The sequence below is a fragment of the Oryctolagus cuniculus genome, chromosome 19 (assembly GCF_051225735.1).
Source record: "Oryctolagus cuniculus isolate XC-2025 breed Fujian yellow rabbit chromosome 19, ASM5122573v1, whole genome shotgun sequence".
Taxonomy (NCBI): Eukaryota; Metazoa; Chordata; class Mammalia; order Lagomorpha; family Leporidae; genus Oryctolagus; species Oryctolagus cuniculus.
Window position 1 is genome coordinate 12054561 of NC_142885.1, and position 19211 is coordinate 12073771.

Consider the following 19211-nt stretch of genomic DNA (forward strand, 5'->3'; position numbering starts at 1 on the left):
TGGGGACAAACAGAGTGGTCCAGGGGTGGGCCAGGGTGGGCCGAGGGTGGGCGAGGGAGGGCGAGGGTGGGCTGAGGGAGGGCCGAGGGAGGGCGAGGGTGGGCCGAGGGAGGGAAGAGGGAGGGCAGAGGGAGGGCGAGGATGGGGTGAGGGTGGGCGAGGGAGGGCAGAGGGAGGGCAGAGGGGGGCGAGGGTGGGCTGAGGGAGGGCCGAGGGTGGGCCGAGTTTGGGCGAGGGAGGGCTGAGGGAGGGCGAGGGTGGGCTGAGGGAGGGCTGAGGTTGGGCCGAGGGAGGGCGAGGGAGGGCGAGGGTGGGCGAGGGTGGGCCGAGGGAGGGCAAGGGTGGGAGGGGGTGGGCAAGGGAGGGCCAAGGGAGGGCCGAGGGTGGGCCAAGGAAGAGCCGAGGGTGGGTGAGGATGGGCCGAGGGAGGCTGAGCTTGCGCTTAGTGTGGAATTGGGAAAGTCCACCAGAACCAGCTCAACAAGACCAAGACTCTGCCTTGGTAGCAGACCCACCTGCCCTATCATCCAACCCTGAGAAACTGCCCATAGCCACATCTGTTACTCTTTTGTGCCCCACTAGCTCTGTCTGGTCAGCCACTCAAATGGACCACAGCCTGTGTGCGGTCATGCCATTCCTGACAACCATTCTTCCTCATTCCTACCCCCATCTGAGCAAGCACTCCTGTGGTCTCTCGATTTCAGCGCTGGTTAGTCAATGACGGGTAAGATCCCCTGGGGGACAACCTAAGACAGGCACAGCTGCGTACGGAGACCACAGGGAAACGGGGTCAACAATGGTATGGCCAAGAATCATGCCTCCCGTTGCTCAAAAATAAACGAAAAGGGGGAAATGTGGTGGAATGAGAGGGCCATGCCAAGGTGGCCACTGGCAAGCGAGCATTACCTACTCAGGAATGGCTTTGAAAGCCACCTGGCAACAGGCTGTGATTGGATGGTTTTGGAAACTGCCTGGCAGGCTGTGATCGGATGGGGCATAGACCGCACCTTGACCAGATTGGCTGGTCTTGGCTATATAAGATGTACGTCCAACTGAAATAAACGAGTCTGCCGGCTGCTCGCCTCAAGCCTGCTTTCACCCGACTCCCGGGCTCTGTGTGGTGACTCCGCGCCTCTTGCCCCCACCACGCTGTTCCTCTCAGAAACCAATCCACTGCAACAGTGTTGAGAAATCAACGCTACAGGGCACTGGATCCAGGACAATGGGGAGAGCAGTGGAAGAGACTGGGGGGCAATGGAGGGCTCTCTGTGGTGTGCATGCTGCACCATGGGTACGTGGGGAGAGTGCTGGGTATTTCTCAACCCGACCTGGCCTTCCCTTCCTGGTGACGTGGCAAGGGTTTGAATCCCTGGAACCAGATCCAACTCATTGCCTGTGTTGATAAATAAAGCTTCCACATTGATCTGAAAATGACCATGTGGTGTGTAATTTTTCACAAAGATTTATGCATTTGAAACAGAAATGAGCAAAAGAGGTGGTGACAGAGAGGTCTTCCTTCCTCTGGTTCACTTCCCACAGGACCCCAACAGTCAGGGAGGGCCCAGGATGGAGCCTGGAGCAGGGAACTCCTACTACTCTCCTAAATGGGTGGTAGGGCCAAAGTACTTGGCCTGGATCTGCTGTATTCCTGGGCTCACGAGCAGGAGACTGGATGGGAAGTGGAGCAGCTGGGACTTGAAATAGTGCTCCAACGTGGGAGCTTAGCTGAGCAGAAGCTCAAAAAAGGTGGGCTCCCTTGTGAAGTGTCATTGAGTGTAAGAGTTTGCACACCCTAGGGATGGAAGGTGGTGTTCCATCTGCTAGTTAACATGCACACCACGCTGGGTACTACTGCCTGAGGCAGTGTTGGGACCCCCACAGGCATACACACAATCTTTGGCACCTCCCCATGCCAGCTGAGGGAGGCCTGGGTTTGAGTGGAGAGCTTCACTGAAGAGGGCCGACTCACCTCGTGGCACTCGAGATGGGAGGGGAGGTCCTGAGCCCAGCCAGATCCTAGGCTGTGTCCGGTGCTGAAGGAGGCGCTCATGTCTGGCTTTCCTCAGCAATGTGTCCGACAGCTATGAAACAAGACAAAACCAACAACCGTTAAGGACTCTGGGAATCCACCACAAAAACAAACCAACCAACCACAAAACAGACAGCTCTGATGGATGGATGGATGAATGGTGTCCGACCAGGAAAGAGGAGTGGGAGAAGGTGGTGTGCTGGCCTGGAGCTGTGTCCCTCTCCTCCCCACCCTGAGCTTGTGGTGCTACTAGGGTGAGTGGGGCTGTCTGTGAAAGCCAGCAGCTTGGTTTGCTGGACATGGTGGGGTGGGGAGAGCAAGAAACCCGTGCTCAAGTCCTCGCCAGTAAAAAGAGCAAACTTCACAGGACAGAACACAGGAAAGCGGCATACTGCTGGCCACAGGTTAGAGGCCCTTTGGGACAGGGGAAGACCAGTGTGCCAAACAATTTTTTTTATTTTTTTATGATTAGTTATTTATTGGAAAGCCCAGGATACAGAGAGTGTGACATAGAGAGATCTTCCATCCAACTGGTTTACTCCCCAGGTGGTTGAAACAACTACTATGCGGCCAGGCCAAAGCCAGGAGTCAGGAGTCAGGAGTCGAGTCTTCCCCGTCTCCCGTGAGGGTGGCAGGGCCCCAAGCACTTGTTCCATCTGCCACTGCTTTCCCCAGGACATCAGGGAGAATCCAGATCAGAAGTGGAACAGCCTGGATACAAACCAGTGCCCATATGGGACGCTGCCATTACCAAAGGTGACTTAACCTACTATGCTACAACACTGGCCCCAAATTGTTTTTGTTGATTCATTGGAAAGTCAGGGACACACAAAAGAGAAAGGGACAGGTGGGAGACCTTCCATCCTTGTTTAGCCCTCCAAGTATGCACAACATCCATGGCTGGGCCAGGCAGAAGCCAGGACCAGGCATTCAACCTGGGTCCGTGTGGGTGGCAAGGACCCAGCAACTTGAGCTACTACCTTTGTCTCCTGGGGGTATTACAGGAAACTACAACTCAAGTAGAGCTGGGGCTTGAACTCAGGCCCTCTGGAACGGGATGGGAGCGTCCCACCAGGTGGTGTCATCGCTGTGCCACACACCCTCCCCCAGAGAGAAGTTTACCAGGAGAATCCTGGATGCCATGGTTGGGCTAGACTGAACTCAGCAACCAGGAGCTTCATTCACGTCTCCCACGTGGGAAAGCAGAGAAGATGGCCCATGTCTTTGGGCCTCTGCATCCAACTGGGATACCTGGGCAAGGTCCCCGAGTTATGGATGCAGAAGGTCTGCTCCACCTCATTAAGCTGTCCCATCCGTGGAGAGAGAGCCATGTTCCCAGAACCAGCTCTCTGTGGCTGCTCCACCTGGGGTTTTGAGCCCCTGAGCCTCTGCTATGTTGAGTGCCTGGGACTACCTCACAGTCCTCCCTGGGTGCACAGCCCCCAGCAATCCTCCCAGCCAGACTCCAGGTCAGTGGGGAACAGGGACTTTGCTCTCTGGCAATATCCCTGGATCCCACACGTGCACCAAGAGTCACTTGCCACGGCCCCTCCTTGTTTCACATGGCACCTTCTCCCCACCATCCTCCAGCTGAACTGCCAGCTGCTGGCACATGCCCAAGACCTGCTCAGCTGCTACTTACACCCACAATCCCACCTGCCCTCTCTCAGACACCTGTTTGTGGGGAAACAGGGAGAGGGGAATGTGCCCCTTTGTCCCACTGGGTAAGTGGGTGCCCTGTCGCACTCAGGACTCCAGGCCACATTCACAGACAGTGCAGTCGACCAGGCTCTCCCTCCAGCTAGATCACCAGTGTCACGGGTTTCTGCACTCTGATATCACTCTCTCTCCAAAGCTGGTGCAGTCTCTCTCCCGCTCTCAGCTCCTGAGGTCGTGTCTTGGTCTGTGTTTGCTGCTTTGTGTCCAGGTGGGCCTTCCACCACGATCCACGGTGTCCTTCTTCCTTCCTCAGCACTTCCTGTGCTTTGCTCTGCAAGTCTCCCCCTAAGAATACACTTCATCCACGTTTTTTTTCCCCCCAGCCTGAAGCAGTACACCCTTCCCCATTCTGCCAGTTTGGAATCCCCAAGATGCTTTACTTTAAAATGGCTATTTCTATTTCATTTCTTAGAGATCTGGCATATGCAAATTCAGTTCAGAATACTAATGTTAGATTTCGTGGCATTTATTTTCACTAGGAAATTTTCAGAAGTCTTACTAACACTAAGGAATTCCTTTGCGAAATTCAGCCATTGTCCTACTAAAAACCACTGGGTTACATTGTTTTGGGAGTGGAACATTGTGCCCTCACTAGAATATCAGTCAAGGCCTTGATATTCACTCTTTGGCAAATAACTCTTTTCTGAAAATACAAAGGGAGAGACAGGATGACATTTGCATTTTGATTTAGATAGTTCTTTGTTCTCAACTATTATGGTCCCCTTCCCTCTTCAGAATGCACTTGTACACACACACACACACACACACACATTCATCTGATATAAACTATTCTGTACAGAAAGACCTCAGGGGGCGGAGCCAAGATGGCGGAATAGTGAGGGCACGCACTGATAGTCCGGGTAATTTTAATTTAATAAAAGCGGAGTTACGGTAGCCTCAGAAAAAGGATCAGGAAAAAACTGCAGAGGAAACTCTTCCAGAGCTAGTGGCTATGACTCAGAGGACCTACTGGGAGAGCAGGGTCGCCCACCATGCGGAAGCCGAACCGTGGGAGCCACAGAGTCTGAGCGCCAGTGCAGGAAGAGGAGTCAATGTGACACAGACACCAGCGGGGAGAGGAGGGACGCCCAGGGCTCCGAGTCCACACATCGGCGCTGGAAGCGGAGGTGAGCCCAGTAACCGGAGACATTGGCGGGGAAACGGCGGACAGAATTTTAGAGGGAAGCGGGCTTTGAAGCGGGAAACTTCAACAGACTGACTACAGCAGAGAAGGAAAAGAAAAAAAAAAGGCGGGGGCGTACTGGTACAGACAAGTTCCTCTCTCTACCAACCTTGCAAAGGTGAGCAAGAGACAAAGAGCTGGGATATACATAATAAAAGGGGAGAGTTAAGGCTACAATTCTATAGCCTAGGCAACCCAGTGGGAGTCCGCAGGAGAAATGGAGCCTGCACAGACTCTGGGTAGAAGCCAGAGATCGGAAGCTAAATACCATCCATTCTGCATAGCCGTGTGGTGCAGTATTACTTACCTCCTGAATAAAAAATAAAATAAAATAAAATAAAATAAAATAAAACAAAATAAAATAAATGAATAAATAAATAAAGAGAGATTTACCACGCATAACCTGAGGGTGTCACCTTTGCACACCTGTAACCCTGAAGAACCAAGCAGAGCTCTCAGGCCACACCCATCTCAGCCTCTAAGGCTCCTCCAACAGCAGGCAGTCCACTTAACACAGACATAGTATAAAATAAAAAAAAACCTCACAGTGAGGGTAAAAGAATTAACCATGCCAAGCAATAAACACAGAAATCGAGGGAACAAGATCAACGATGACACTATGATGCCTCCAAATAAACAAAACACCCCAAGCCAAGATTCTGAAGATGAGGAGATAGAAAATGCAAGATACGGATTTCAAAAAATTTATGATAAGAACATTTAGAAGTTTTCAAAAGCAAATCCTTGAACTACAGAAATCCTTATTGGACAGGATTGAAAATCTCTCTCGTGAAAATGAAATTTTAAGGAAGAATCAAAATGAAATGCAGAAACTAGTAGAGCAGGAAAGTGTGATAGTGAAGAGAAATCAAAATGAAATGAAGAGCTCAATAGATCAAATGACAAACACATTAGAGAGCCTTACAAACAGAATGGGTGGAGCAGAAGAGAGAATATCGGACTTAGAAGACAGAGCACAGGAAAACATACAGTCAAACCAAAGAAAAGAAGAGGAAATTAGAAATCTAAAACATATTGTTGGGAATCTACAGGATACTATTAAAAAAACCAACATTCGGGTTCTAGCAGTTCCTGAAGGCATGGAGAGAGAGAAAGGATTAGAAGGCCTTTTTAGTGAGAAGTTACTAGCAGAGAACTTTCCAGGTTTGGAGAAGGACAGAGACATCCTAGTACAGGAAGCTCATAGAACCCCCAATAAACATGACCAAAAGAGATCCTCACCAAGACACGTGGTAATTAAACTTACCACAGTGAAACATAAAGAAAAGATCCTAAAATGTGCAAGAGAGAAATGTCAGATTACTCTCAGAGGATCTCCAATCAGACTCACAGCAGACTTCTCATCAGAAACACTACAGGCTAGGAGGGAATGGCGAGACATAGCACAGGTAGTAAGAGAGAAAAATTGCCAGCCCAGAATATTATATCCTGCCAAGCTCTCATTTGTGAATGAAGGTGAAATAAAGACCTTTCATAGCAAACAGAAATCGAAAAGACTTTGTGGCCACTCGTCTGGCCCTGCAAAAGATACTTAAAGATGTGCTACACTCAGAAACACAGAAACACGGCCAGCAATATGAAAAAAGGTAAAGGAAGAAAAACCACCAGTAAAAGAGCTTGGGAAGCTCAAAGCATATACTAGAAAATATCTCTGGGAAAATGGCAGGGCAAAGTCACTATGTATCAATAGTCACATTAAACGTTAATGGTCTTAACTCTTCAGTTAAAAGACACCGATTGGCTGATTGGCTCAAGGTACACAACCCAATTATTTGTTGCCTACAAGAAACACATCTCTCTAACAAAGATGCATGCAGACTGAAAGTGAAAGGTTGGAAAAAGATATTCCATGCCAACAGAAACAAAAAAAAGCAGGTGTAGCCATATTAATATCAGACAAAATGAACTTTAATACAAAAACTGTTAGGAGAGACAAAGAGGGACACTATATAATGATTAAGGGTTCAATTCAACAGGAAGATGTAACTATTATAAATGTATATGCACCTAATTACAGGGCACTGGTCTATTTAAAAGATATGTTAAGGGACTTAAAGGGAGACTTAGATTCCAATACAATAGTACTGGGGGACTTCAATACTCCACTCTCAGAAATAGATCATCCAGACAGAAGATCAACAAGGAAACAGCAGATTCAATCGACACTATTGCCAAAATGGATCTAACAGATATCTACAGAACTTTCAATCCTACATCTAAAGACTTTACATTCATCTAAGCAGTGCATGGAACCTTCTCTAGGATTGATCACATACTAGGTCATAAAGCAAGTCTCAGCAAATTTAAAAGAATTAGAATCATACCATGCAGCTTCTCAGACCACAGTGGAATGAAGCTGGAGATTAGCAACTCAGGAAACCCCAGAAAGTATGCAAACACATGGATACTGAACAACATGCTCCTGAATGAACACTGGGTCATTCAAGAAATCAAAAGAGAAATCAGAAACGTTCTGGGAGTAAATGAGGATAACAACACAACATATCAAACCTTATGGGATACGGCAAAAGCAGTATTGAGAGGCAAGTTTATAGCAATAGGGGCCTATATCAAGAAATTGGAAAGGCACCAAATAAATGAGCTTTCAGCGCATCTCAAGGACCTAGAAAAACTGCAGCAAACCAGACCCAAATCTAGTAGGAGAAGAGAAATAATTAAAATCAGAGAAGAAATTAACAGGATTGAATAAAAAAAAAATTACAAAAAATCAGCCAAGCGAAGAGCTGGTTTTTTGAAAAAATAAACAAAATTGACACCCCATTGGCCCAACTAACTAAAAAAAGAAGAGAAAAGACACAAATCAACAAAATCAGAGATGAAAAAGGAAACATAACAACAGACACCACAGAAATAAAAAGAATCATCAGAAATTACTACAAGGACCTGTAGGCAGCAAACAGGGAAATCTATCAGAAATGGATAGATTCCTGGACACATGCAATCTACCAAAATTGAACCATGAAGACATAGAAAACCTAAATAGACCCATAACTGAAACAGAAATTGAAACAGTAATAAAGGCCCTCCCAACAAAGAAAAGCCCAGGACCAGATGGATTCACTGCTGAATTCTACCAGACATTTAAAGAAGAACTAATCCCATTTCTTCTCAAACTATTCAGAACAATCGAAAAAGAGGGAATCCTCCCAAATTCTTTCTATGAAGCCAGCATCACCTTAATCCCTAAGCCAGAGAAAGATGCAGCACTGAAAGAAAATTATAGACCAATATCCCTGATGAACATAGACGCAAAAATCCTCAATAAAATTCTCGCCAATAGAATACAACAACACATCAGGAAAATCATCCACCCAGACCAAGTGGGATTCATCCCTGGTATGCAGGGATGGTTCAACATTCGCAAATCAATCAATGTGATTCACCACATTAACAGACTGCAGAAGAAAAACCCTATGATTATCTCAATTGATGCAGAGAAAGCATTCGATAAAATTCAATACCCTTTCATGATGAAAACTCTAAGCAAATTGGGTATAGAAGGAACATTCCTCAATATAATCAAAGCAATTTATGAAAAACCCACGGCCAGCATCCTATTGAATGGGGAAAAGTTGGAAGCATTTCCACTGAGATCTGGCACCAGACAGGGATGCCCACTCTCACCACTGCTATTTAACATAGCTCTGGAAGTTTTAGCCAGAGCCATCAGACAAGAAAAAGAAATCAAAGGAATACAAATTGAGAAGGAAGAAGTCAAACTATCCCTCTTTGCAGACGATATGATTCTTTACTTAGAGGATCCAAAGAACTCTACTAAGAGACTATTGGAACTCATAGAGGAGTTTAGCAAAGTGGCAGGATATAAAATCAATGCACAAAAATCAACAGCCTTTGTATACACAAGCAATGCCACGCTGAGAAAGAACTGCTAAGATCAATCCCATTCACAATAGCTACAAAAACAATCAAATACCTTGGAATAAACTTAACCAAGGACGTTAAAGATCTCTACGATGAGAATTACAAAATCTTAAAGAAAGAAATAGAAGAGGATACCAAAAAGTGGAAAAATCTTCCATGCTCATGGATTGGAAGAATCAACATCATCAAAATGTCCATTCTCCCAAAAGCAATTTATAGATTCAATGCAATCCCAATAAAGATACCAAAGACATTCTTCTCAGATCTAGAAAAAGTGATGCTGAAATTCATATGGAGGCACAAGAGACCTCGAATAGCTAAAGCAATCTTGCACAACAAAAACAAAGCCGGAGGCATCACAATACCAGATTTCAGGACATACTACAGGGCAGTTGTAATCAAAACAGCATGGTACTGGTACAGAAACAGATGGATAGACCAATGGAACAGAATAGAAACACCAGAAATCAACCCACACATCTATAGCCAACTTATATTTGATCAAGGATCTAAAACCAATTCCTGGAGCAAGGACAGCCTCTTCAATAAATGGTGCTGGGAAAACTGGATTTCCACATGCAGAAGCATGAAGCAAGACTCCTACCTTACACCTTACACAAAAATCCACTCAACATGGATTAAAGACCTAAATCTACGACCTGACACCATCAAGTTATTAGAGAACACTGGAGAAATCCTTCAAGATATTGGCACAGGCAAAGAATTTCTGGAAAAGACCCGGGAGGCACAGACAGTCAAAGCCAAAATCAACTATTGGGAATGCATCAAATTGAGAAGTTTCTGTACTGCAAAAGAAACAGTCAGGAGAGTGAAGAGACAACCGACAGAATGGGAAAAAATATTTGCAAACTATGCAACAGATAAAGGGTTAATAACCAGAATCTACAAAGAGATCAAGAAACTCCACAACAACAAAACAACCCACTTAAGAGATGGGCCAAGGACCTCAATAGACATTTTTCAAAAGAGGAAATCCAAATGGCCAACAGGCACATGAAAAAATGATCAATGGTCACTAGCAATCAGGGAAATGCAAATCAAAACCACAATGAGGTTTCACCTCACCCCGGTTAGAATGGCTCACATACACAAATCTACCAACAACAGATGCTGGCGAGGATGTGGGGAAAAAGGGACACTAACCCACTGTTGGTGGGAATGCAAACTGGTCAAGCCACTATGGAAGTCAGTCTGGAGATTCCTCAGAAACCTGAAGATAACCCTACCATTCGACCCAGCCATCCCACTCCTTGGAATTTACCCAAAGGAATTTAAATTGGCAAACAAAAAAGTGGTCTGCACCCTAATGTTTATAGAAGCACAATTCACAAGAGCCAAGACCTGGAACCAACCTAAATGCCCATCAACGGTAGACTGGATAAAGAAATTATGGGATATGTACTCTTTAGAATACTATACCGCAGTAAGAAACAACGAAATCCAGTCATTTGCAACAAAATGGAGGAATCTGGAACACATCATGCTGAGGGAAATAAGCCAGTCCCAAAGGGACAAATACCATATGTTCTCCCTGATCGGTGACAACTGACTGAACACCAAAAAGGAAACCTGTTGAAGTGAAATGGACACTATGAGAAATGGTGACTTGATCAGCATAGCCCTGACTGTTAATGAACAACTGAATACATTATCCCTCTTAGTAGTTTTTTTTGTCTGTTCTACTTAATATGACTGGTTTAATTCTGTAATTAATACACAGTTATTCTTAAGTGTTGAAATTTAACTGAAATGTGATCCCTGTTAAGCATAAGAGTGGGAATAAGAGAGGGAAGAGATGTACAATTTGGGACATGCTCAAGCTGACTTGCCCCAAATGGTAGAGTTAGAAACATACCAGGGGACTCCAATGCAATCCCATCAAGGTGGCATGTGCCAATGCCATCTCACTAGTCCAAGAGATCAATTTCAGTTCACAGATGATCATAATGAAAGGACTAAGAGTCAAAGGGAGCACATAAACAAGTCTAGTACCTGCTAACACTAACCGATAGAATAAATAAAGGGGAGAGTGATCCAACATGGGAAGCGAGATACTCAGCAGACTCATAGAATGGCAGATGTCCTAAACAGCACTCTGGCCTCAGAATCAGCCCTAAAGGCATTCGGATCTGGCTGAAAAGCCCATGAGAGTATTTCAGGCATGGAAAGCCAAGACACTCTGGCAAAAAACAAACAAAAAAACTAAATGAAAGATCTCTGTGAGTGAGATCCCAGTGGAAAGAACAGGTCTTCAAAGAAGGAGGTACCTTTCTCTGAAGGGAGGAGAGAACCTCCACTTTGACTATGACTTTGTCTAAACAAGATAAGAGTCGAACACTCAAAAGGCTTCCATAGCCTTGGAAACTCATGACTGGAGCATAGGGAGATTACTGATGCCATAAACAGGAGTGTCAATTTGTAAAGTCAACAACAGGAGTCACTGTGCACTTACTCCTCATGTAGGATCTCTGTCCTCAATGTGCTGTACATTGAGATTTAATGCTATAACGAGTACTCAAACAGTATATTTCACTTTGTGTTTCTATGGGGGTGCAAACTGTTGAAATATTTACTTAATGTATACTAAACTGATCTTCTGTAAAAAAAAGAAATTATCAATTCCCAACTTGACTCTCACTGGGATTAAACATGACAATAGGTCTGATCTGATTTCATCATCATTTAAAAACGCATCTATTATTTTTCACTTTATGTTTCTGTGTGGGAGCAAACTGTTGAAATCTTTACTTAATGTATGCTAAACTGATCTTCTGTATTTAAAGATTATCGAAAATGAATCTTGATGTCAATGGAAGGGGGAGGGAGTGGGAAAGGGGATGGTTACGGGTGGGAGGGACGTTATGCGGGGGAAGCCATTGTAATCCATAAGCCGTACTTTGGAAATTTATATTCATTAAAAAAAAAAAGTTAAAAAAATAAAAAATAAAAAATAAAAAAACATGCCTTTCTTCAGGATTTTTTTTTCAGAATTCTGAATACAGGATGTTTATGAGATCATTGGCATTCCCGGCTAATGCTGATGTACTCAGTAACAAGCAATAAACACTCTCAAGCATTGTATGGGTGGGGTGTAAAACATCCTCAAGTATATTTTAATTATTTTACTGAGATGAAGTATGCTATTTTGCATGCATAATATTATCAATATTACATTAAATCTCTTCATTCATTATCACTAATGCTACTTGGAAGAGCTGTTAATAAAATAATTCATTCTCATTGATAACCTGGGTCAGGTGCACATGATGGCTCCTATCTATTATGCTGAGCTAAGAGAGGGCTTCTGTTATAACAGCAATTTATGTTCTAAAAAGGGCTCTGCAAACAAGTGCTTTCATGTGCTAGAGTTCCATCTCAATCACAACATTTGAAGACAAGTGGGGATGGCGGGTAACTGTTAAACAACCCCTTTGTGCTCATGCCCGTGACCTCATCCAAACACACCAGTATCTGTGCCAATGCAGTACACATTTACATGCTGTGTATTAAAATCTTCATGAGATTTAACGTGTTAGCTAAGTACCATATCATACATCGACCACAAGGCCTTCTTCATAACTAGGTGATGAGGACACAGCCTGCAACTCCCTGTTAGAAGTCTGCTGTCTGGGGGGCATTTGGTGCAGCAGTTAGGACACCACACAGGACACCAGCACCCCTCATCCCCGTGTCTGGGTGTGAGTCCCCACTCCACTCCTGAAGCTTCCTGCTCATGCACACCCTGGGAGGCAGTGGTGATGGCGCCAGTACTTGGGTCCCTGACACGCACGTGGGAGGAGATCCAGACTGGACTGTAAGCTCCTGGCTCAGCCCCAGCTGTTGTAGGCAACTGGGAAATCAATCAGCTGATGAGAAATTCTCTCACTCTCTCCTCCCCACCACTACTAGACTCTCTGTCCCTCACATACAAAAATAATTAAGTAAAGAATTGAATAAAATGTAAAAAGAAAGCAAAAGTGTGTTGTCTTTGGCTCTATGTAGTCCTTTTTAAAAGATTTTTTTAAATTTATTTGACAGTTAAAGTTACACAAAGAGAGAAGGAGAGGCAGAGAGAGAAAGAGGTCTTCCATCCGCTGGTTCACTCCCCAGATGGTCCCAACGGCTGCTCCATTTCTGATTCAGCTCCCTGCTGATGGTCTGGGAAAACAGTAGATGATGGCCCAAATGCTTGGGCCCCTGGACCAATGCAGGAGACCCGGAAGAAGCTCCTGGCTCCTGGCTTCAGATCAGCGCAGCTTCAGCCATTGCAGCCATTTGGGGGGAGTGAACCAGCGGATGGAAGACCTCTCTCTCTCTGTCTCTCACTCCTTCTGTCTGTAACTCCATCTCTGAAATAAATAAAATCTTAAAAAAATAAGATTCTCTCTTGGCCTCTCTCTCTCTGTAACTCTGACATAAAGTAAAAAATAGGGCTGGCACTATGGCACAGTGGGTTAAAGCCCTGGGCTGAAGCGCCGGCATCCCGTATGGACACTGGTTCTAATCTCAGATGCTCCTCTTCCAATCCAGCTCTCTGCTATGGCCTGGGAAAGCAGTAGAAGATGGCCCGAGTCCTTGGGCCCCGGCACCCACGTGGGAGACCCAGAAGAAACTCCTGGCTCCAGATCAGCGCACCTCTGACCATTACAGCCATCTGGGAAGTGAGCAAGCAGGTGGAAGATTTTCTCTCTGTCCCTACCATTCTCTGTAACTCCGTCTTTCAAAGAAAAAAAAAAATCTTACAAATAAATAAATCTTTTCTGAAAAAGAATTGTACTAATGAAATACATGAAATGTTATCTTTATATTAATAAATTTTTTAAAATGCCCTGCTTTCTGGATTTTCCACCTGCAAAAAACTCCGAAAACATCAGAGTAGTTGTATTTGGGAAGGGTCATCTGCCAGTGTCCATGTCCCACTGTGGTATGTTCAATTTGTCATCGTTTTCTGGTGACTGTCAATTGAGGGTAAAGCCCACGGCACTGACCTCTCACCCAGCCTGAGGAAGACCTGCGAGCAGAGAAGGGGCAGCTCTGTTGTGACTGATCTGAAGGAATGCTGTACACTTACTCCTCCCTGCTCTGGGGTTAGTTTAAAACTAGGTTCCATTGGTCATGAGCCCTGTAAGAGCCCGTCTACACCTGCCACCCCGTGATGGGCTGGGAAGTGGACCAATGTGGAGAGTGCCCAGTGCACATGAGCGAGTGTGCTCCACACGTGGTCACAGTCCCACTGAGGGCGATGACGTCACCTGCACAGCATGTTGGCACAGGCCAGCCCCTCTGTGATGTCATCCTCTGTGGCAGTTATTAGGCCTCGCTGCCAGCACAGTGGCACAGGGACAGGCGCCGAGGGCAGGGACAGAGCAGGGAGAGCGGTCTGTGGGGAGAGGGCCCGGGGAGCAAGGGAGTGGCGGACACGGGTGAGGGAAGGGTGAAGGCAGGATGGGGGTATGGGCACGGGCAGGGTAATGGAGGATGGGGACAAACAGAGTGGTCCAGGGGTGGTCCAGGGTGGTTCGAGGGAGGGAGAGGGAGGGCGAGAGAGGGCCGAGGGTGGAGAGGGTGGGAGAGGGAGGGCCGAGGGAGGGCAGAGGGTGGGCGAGGGAGGGCTGAGGGAGGGCAGAGGGTGGTCGAGGGAGGGAGAGGGAGGGCGAGGGTGGGCTGAGGGAGGGCAGAGGGTGGGAGAGGGAGGGCTGAGGGAGGGTAGAGGGTGGGCGAGGGAGGGCTGAGGGAGGGCAGAGGGTGGGTGAGGGAGGGCTGAGGGAGGGCGAGGGTGGGTGAGGGAGGGCTGAGGGAGGGCAGAGGGTGGGAGAGGGAGGGTGAGGGAGTGCCGAGGGAGGGTGAGGGAGGGCTCAGGGTAGGCGAGGGAGGGCGAGGGAGGGCCGAGGGTGGGAGAGGGAGGGCAAGGGTGGGCCGAGGGTGGGAGAGGGAGGGCAAGGGTGGGCCGAGGGATGGCGAGGGAGGGCTGAGGGTGGGCGAGGAAGGGCTAGGATGGGTCAAGGGAGGGCCGAGGGTAGGCGAGGGAGGGCTGAGGGAGGGCGAGGGTGGGCCAAGGGAGGGGGAGGGTGGGTGAGGGTGGGCGAGGGAGGGCGAGGGAAGACAAAGGTGGGCTGAGGGTGGGCTTGGGGAGGCTGAGCTTGTGCTTAGTGTGGAATTGGGACAGTCCACCAGAACCAGCTCAACAAGACCAAGACTCTGCCTTGGTAGCAGACCCACCTGCCCTATCATCCAACCCTGAGAAACTGCCCATAGCCATGCCTGTTACTGTTCTGTGCCCCACTAGCTCTGGTCAGCCACTCAAATGGCCCACAGCCTGTGTGCGGTCATGCCACTCCTGATAACCATTCTTCCTCATTCCTACCCCCATCTGAGCAAGCACTCCTGTGGTCTCTCGATTTCAGCGCTGGTTAGTCAATGACGGGTAAGATCCCCTGGGGGACAACCTAAGACAGGCACAGCTGCGTACAGAGACCACATGGAAACGGGGTCAACAATGGTATGGCCAAGAGTCATGCCTCCCGTTGCTCAAAAATAAACGAAAAGGGGGAAATGTGGTGGAATGAGAGGGCCACGCCAAGGTGGCCACTGGCAAGCGAGCATTACCTACTCAGGAATGGCTTTGAAAGCCACCTGGCAACAGGCTGTGATTGGATGGCTTTGGAAACTGCCTGGCAGGCTGTGATCGGATGGGGCATAGACCACCCCTTGACCAGATTGCCTGGTCTTGGCTATATAAGATGTACGTCCAACTGAAATAAACGAGTCTGCCGGCTGCTCGCCTCAAGCCTGCTTTCACCCGACTCCCGGGCTCTGTGTGGTGACTCCGCGCCTCTTGCCCCCACCACGCTGTTCCTCTCAGAAACCAATCCACTGCAACATTGTTGAGAAATCAACGGCAACAGGGCACTGGATCCAGGACAATGGGGAGAGCAGTGGAAGAGACTGGGGGGCGATGGAGGGCTCTCTGTAGTGTTCATGCTGCACCATGGGTACGTGGGGAGAGTGCTGGGTATTTCTCAACCCGACCTGGCCTTCCCTCCCTGGTGACGTGGCAAGGGTTTGAATCCCTGGAACCAGATCCAACTCATTGCCTGTGTTGATAAATAAAGCTTCCACATTGATCTGAAAAAGACCACGTGGTGTGTAATTTTTCACAGATTTATGCATTTGAAACAGAAATGAGTGAAAGAGGTGGTGACAGAGAGGTCTTCCTTCCTCTGGTTCACTTCCCACAGGACCCCAACAGTCAGGGAGGGGCCAGGATGGAGCCTGGAGCAGAGAACTCCTACTACTCTCCTAAACGGGTGGTAGGGCCAAAGTACTTGGCCTGGATCTGCCGTATTCCTAGCAACACGAGCAGGAGATTGGATGGGAAGTGGAGCAGCTGGGACTTGAAGTATGCTCCAACGTGGGAGCTTAGCTGAGCAGAAGCTCCAAAAAGGTGGGCTCCCTTGTGAAGTGAAATTGAGTGTCAGAGTTTGCACACCCTAGGGATGGAAGGTGGTGTTCCATCTGCTAGTTCACGTGCACACCACGTTGGGCACTACTGCCTGAGGCAGTGTTGGGACCCCGACAGGTATACATACAAGCTTTGGCACCTCCCCTTGCCAGCTGGGGGAGGCCTGGGTTTGAGTGGAGAGCTTCACTGAAGAGGGCCGACTCACCTCGTGGCACTCGAGATGGGAGGGGAGGTCCTGAGCCCAGCCGGATCCTAGGCTGTGTCAGGTGCTGAAGGAGGCTCATGTCTGCTTTCCCCAGCAATGTGTCTGATGGCTATGAAACAAGACAAAACCAACAACCGTTAAGGACTCTGGGAATCCACCAAATAAACCAACCAAACAACCACAAAACAGACAGCACTGATGGATGGATGAATGAATGGTGTCTGACCAGGAAAGAGGAGTGGGAGAAAGCGGTGTGCTGGCCTGGAGCTGTGTCCCTCTCCTCCCCACCCTGAGCTTGTGGTGCTACTAGGTTGGGTGGGGCTGTCTGTGAAAACCAGCAGCTTGGTTTGCTGGACATGGTGGGGTGGGGAGAGCAAGAAACCCCTGCTCAAGTCCTCGCCAGTAAATAGAGCAAATTCACAGGACAGAACGCAGGAAAGCGGCATATTGCTGGACAGTGGTTAGAGGCCCTTTGGGACAGGGGAAGACCAGTGTGCCAAGCAATTTTTTTTTATTTTTTTTATGACTACTTATTTCTTGGAAAGCCCAGGATACAGAGAGTGTGACATTGAGAGATCTTCCATCCAACTGGTTTACTCCCCAGGTGGTTGAAACAACCACTATGCGGCCAGGCCAAAGCCAAGAGTCAGGAGTCAGGAGTCGAGTCTTCCAGGTCTCCTGTCAGGGTGGCAGGGCCCCAAGCACTTGTTCCATCTGCCACTGCTTTCCCCAGGACATCAGGGAGAATCCAGATCAGAAGTGGAACAGCCTGGATACAAACCAGTGCCCATATGGGGCACTGCCATTACCAAAGGTGACTTAACCTACTATGCTACAACACTGGCCCCATATTTTTTTATTGATTCATTGGAAAGGCAGGGACACACGAAAGAGAAAGGGAGACCTTCCATCCTTGTTTAGCCCTCCAAGTATGTACAACCTCCATAGCTGGGCCAGGCAGAAGCCAGGACCAGGCATTCAACCTGGGTCCATGTGGGTGGCAAGGACCCAGCAACTTGAGCCACTACCTTTGTCTCCTGGGGGTATTACAGGAAACTACAACTCAAGTAGAGCTGGGGCTTGAACTCAGGCCCTCTGGTATGGGATGGGAGCGTCCCCCCAGGTGGTGTCATCGCTGTGCCACACACCCTCCCCCAGAGAGAAGTTTACCAGGAGAATCCTGGATGCCATGGTTGGGCTAGACTGAACTCAGCAACCAGGAGCTTCATTCACGTTTCCCACGTGGGAAAGCAGAGAAGATGGTCCATGTCTTTGGGCCTCTGCATCCAACTGGGATACCTGGGCAAGGTCCCCGAGTTATGGATGCAGAAGGTCTGCTCCACCTCATTAAGCTGTCCCATCCGTGGAGAGAGAGCCATGTTCCCAGAACCAGCTCTCTGTGGCTGCTCCACCTGGGGTTTTGAGCCCCTGAGCCTCTGCTATGTTGAGTGCCTGGGACTACCTCACAGTCCTCCCTGGGTGCACAGCCCCCAGCCATCCTCCCAGCCAGACTCCAGGTCAGTGGGGAACAGGGACTTTGCTCTCTGGCAATATCCCTGGATCCCACACGTGCACCAAGAGTCACTTGCCACGGCCCCTCCTTGTTTCACATGGCACCTTCTCCCCACCATCCTCCAGCTGAACTGCCAGCTGCTGGCACATGCCCAAGACCTGCTCAGCTGCTACTTACACCCACAATTCCACCTGCCCTCTCTCAGACACCTGTTTGTGGGGATGTGGGGAGAGGGAAATGTGCCCCTTTGTCCCACTGGGTAAGTGGGTGCCCTGTCGCACTCAGGACTCCAGGCCGCATTCACAGACAGTGCAGTCGACCAGGCTCTCCCTCCAGCTGGATCACCAGTGTCACGGGTTTCTGCACTCTGATCTCACTCACTCTCCAAAGCTGGTGCAGTCTCCCGCTCTCGGCTCCTGGGGTCATGTGCTGTGTCTGGGCTTGCTGCTTTGCGTCCACGTGGGCCTTCCACCACGATCCACGGTGTCCTTCTTCCTTCCTCAGCACTTCCTGTGCTTTGCTCTCCAAGTCTCCCCTAAGAATACACTTCATCCACGTTTTTTCCCCCAAAGCCTGAAGCAGTACACCCTTTCCCTATTCTGCTAGTTTGGAATCCCCTAGATGCTTTACTTTAAAATGGCCATGACTCTGGAATGGGCATAGCAACACCGCAGAATACAATTCATTTCATAGAGGTCCGGCATAAGCAAATTCAGTTCAGAGTACTAATGTTAGATTTCGTGGCATTTATTCTCACTAGTGAATTTTCAGAAGTCTTACTAACAGTAAGGAATTCCTTTGCGAAATTCAGCCGTTGTCTTACTAAAAACCACTGGGTTACATTGTTTTGGGAGTGGAACACTGTGCCCTCGCTAGAATATTAGTCAAGGCCTTGATATTCACTCTTTGGCAAATAACTCTTTTCTGAAAATACAAAGGGAGAGACAGGATGACATTTGCATTTTGATTTAGATAGTACTTTGTTCTCAACTATTTATGGTCCCCTTTCCTCTTCAGAATGCACTTGTACACACAAACACACACACACACACTCATCTGATATACAGTATTCTGTACAGAGAATCGAGCCTATTAACTGAGACGTGAGCAATGTAGAGAGTGTAAGGAGAGAAAAATTCACTGCTCTATAATCAC

At 47.9% G+C, this 19211-nt stretch overlaps 1 long non-coding RNA gene across 1 annotated transcript; it reads right to left on the bottom strand.

Annotated features, from left to right (window-relative positions):
- Positions 1 to 1125: 1125 nt before the first annotated feature.
- LOC149120355 (uncharacterized) lies at positions 1126 to 18976 on the bottom strand. Its single transcript, XR_016225590.1, has 3 exons — positions 18438 to 18976; positions 16544 to 16652; positions 1126 to 2081 (listed from the first exon to the last, which is right to left on the bottom strand). It is a non-coding gene; the product is annotated as an uncharacterized LOC149120355 (long non-coding RNA).
- Positions 18977 to 19211: the final 235 nt, after the last annotated feature.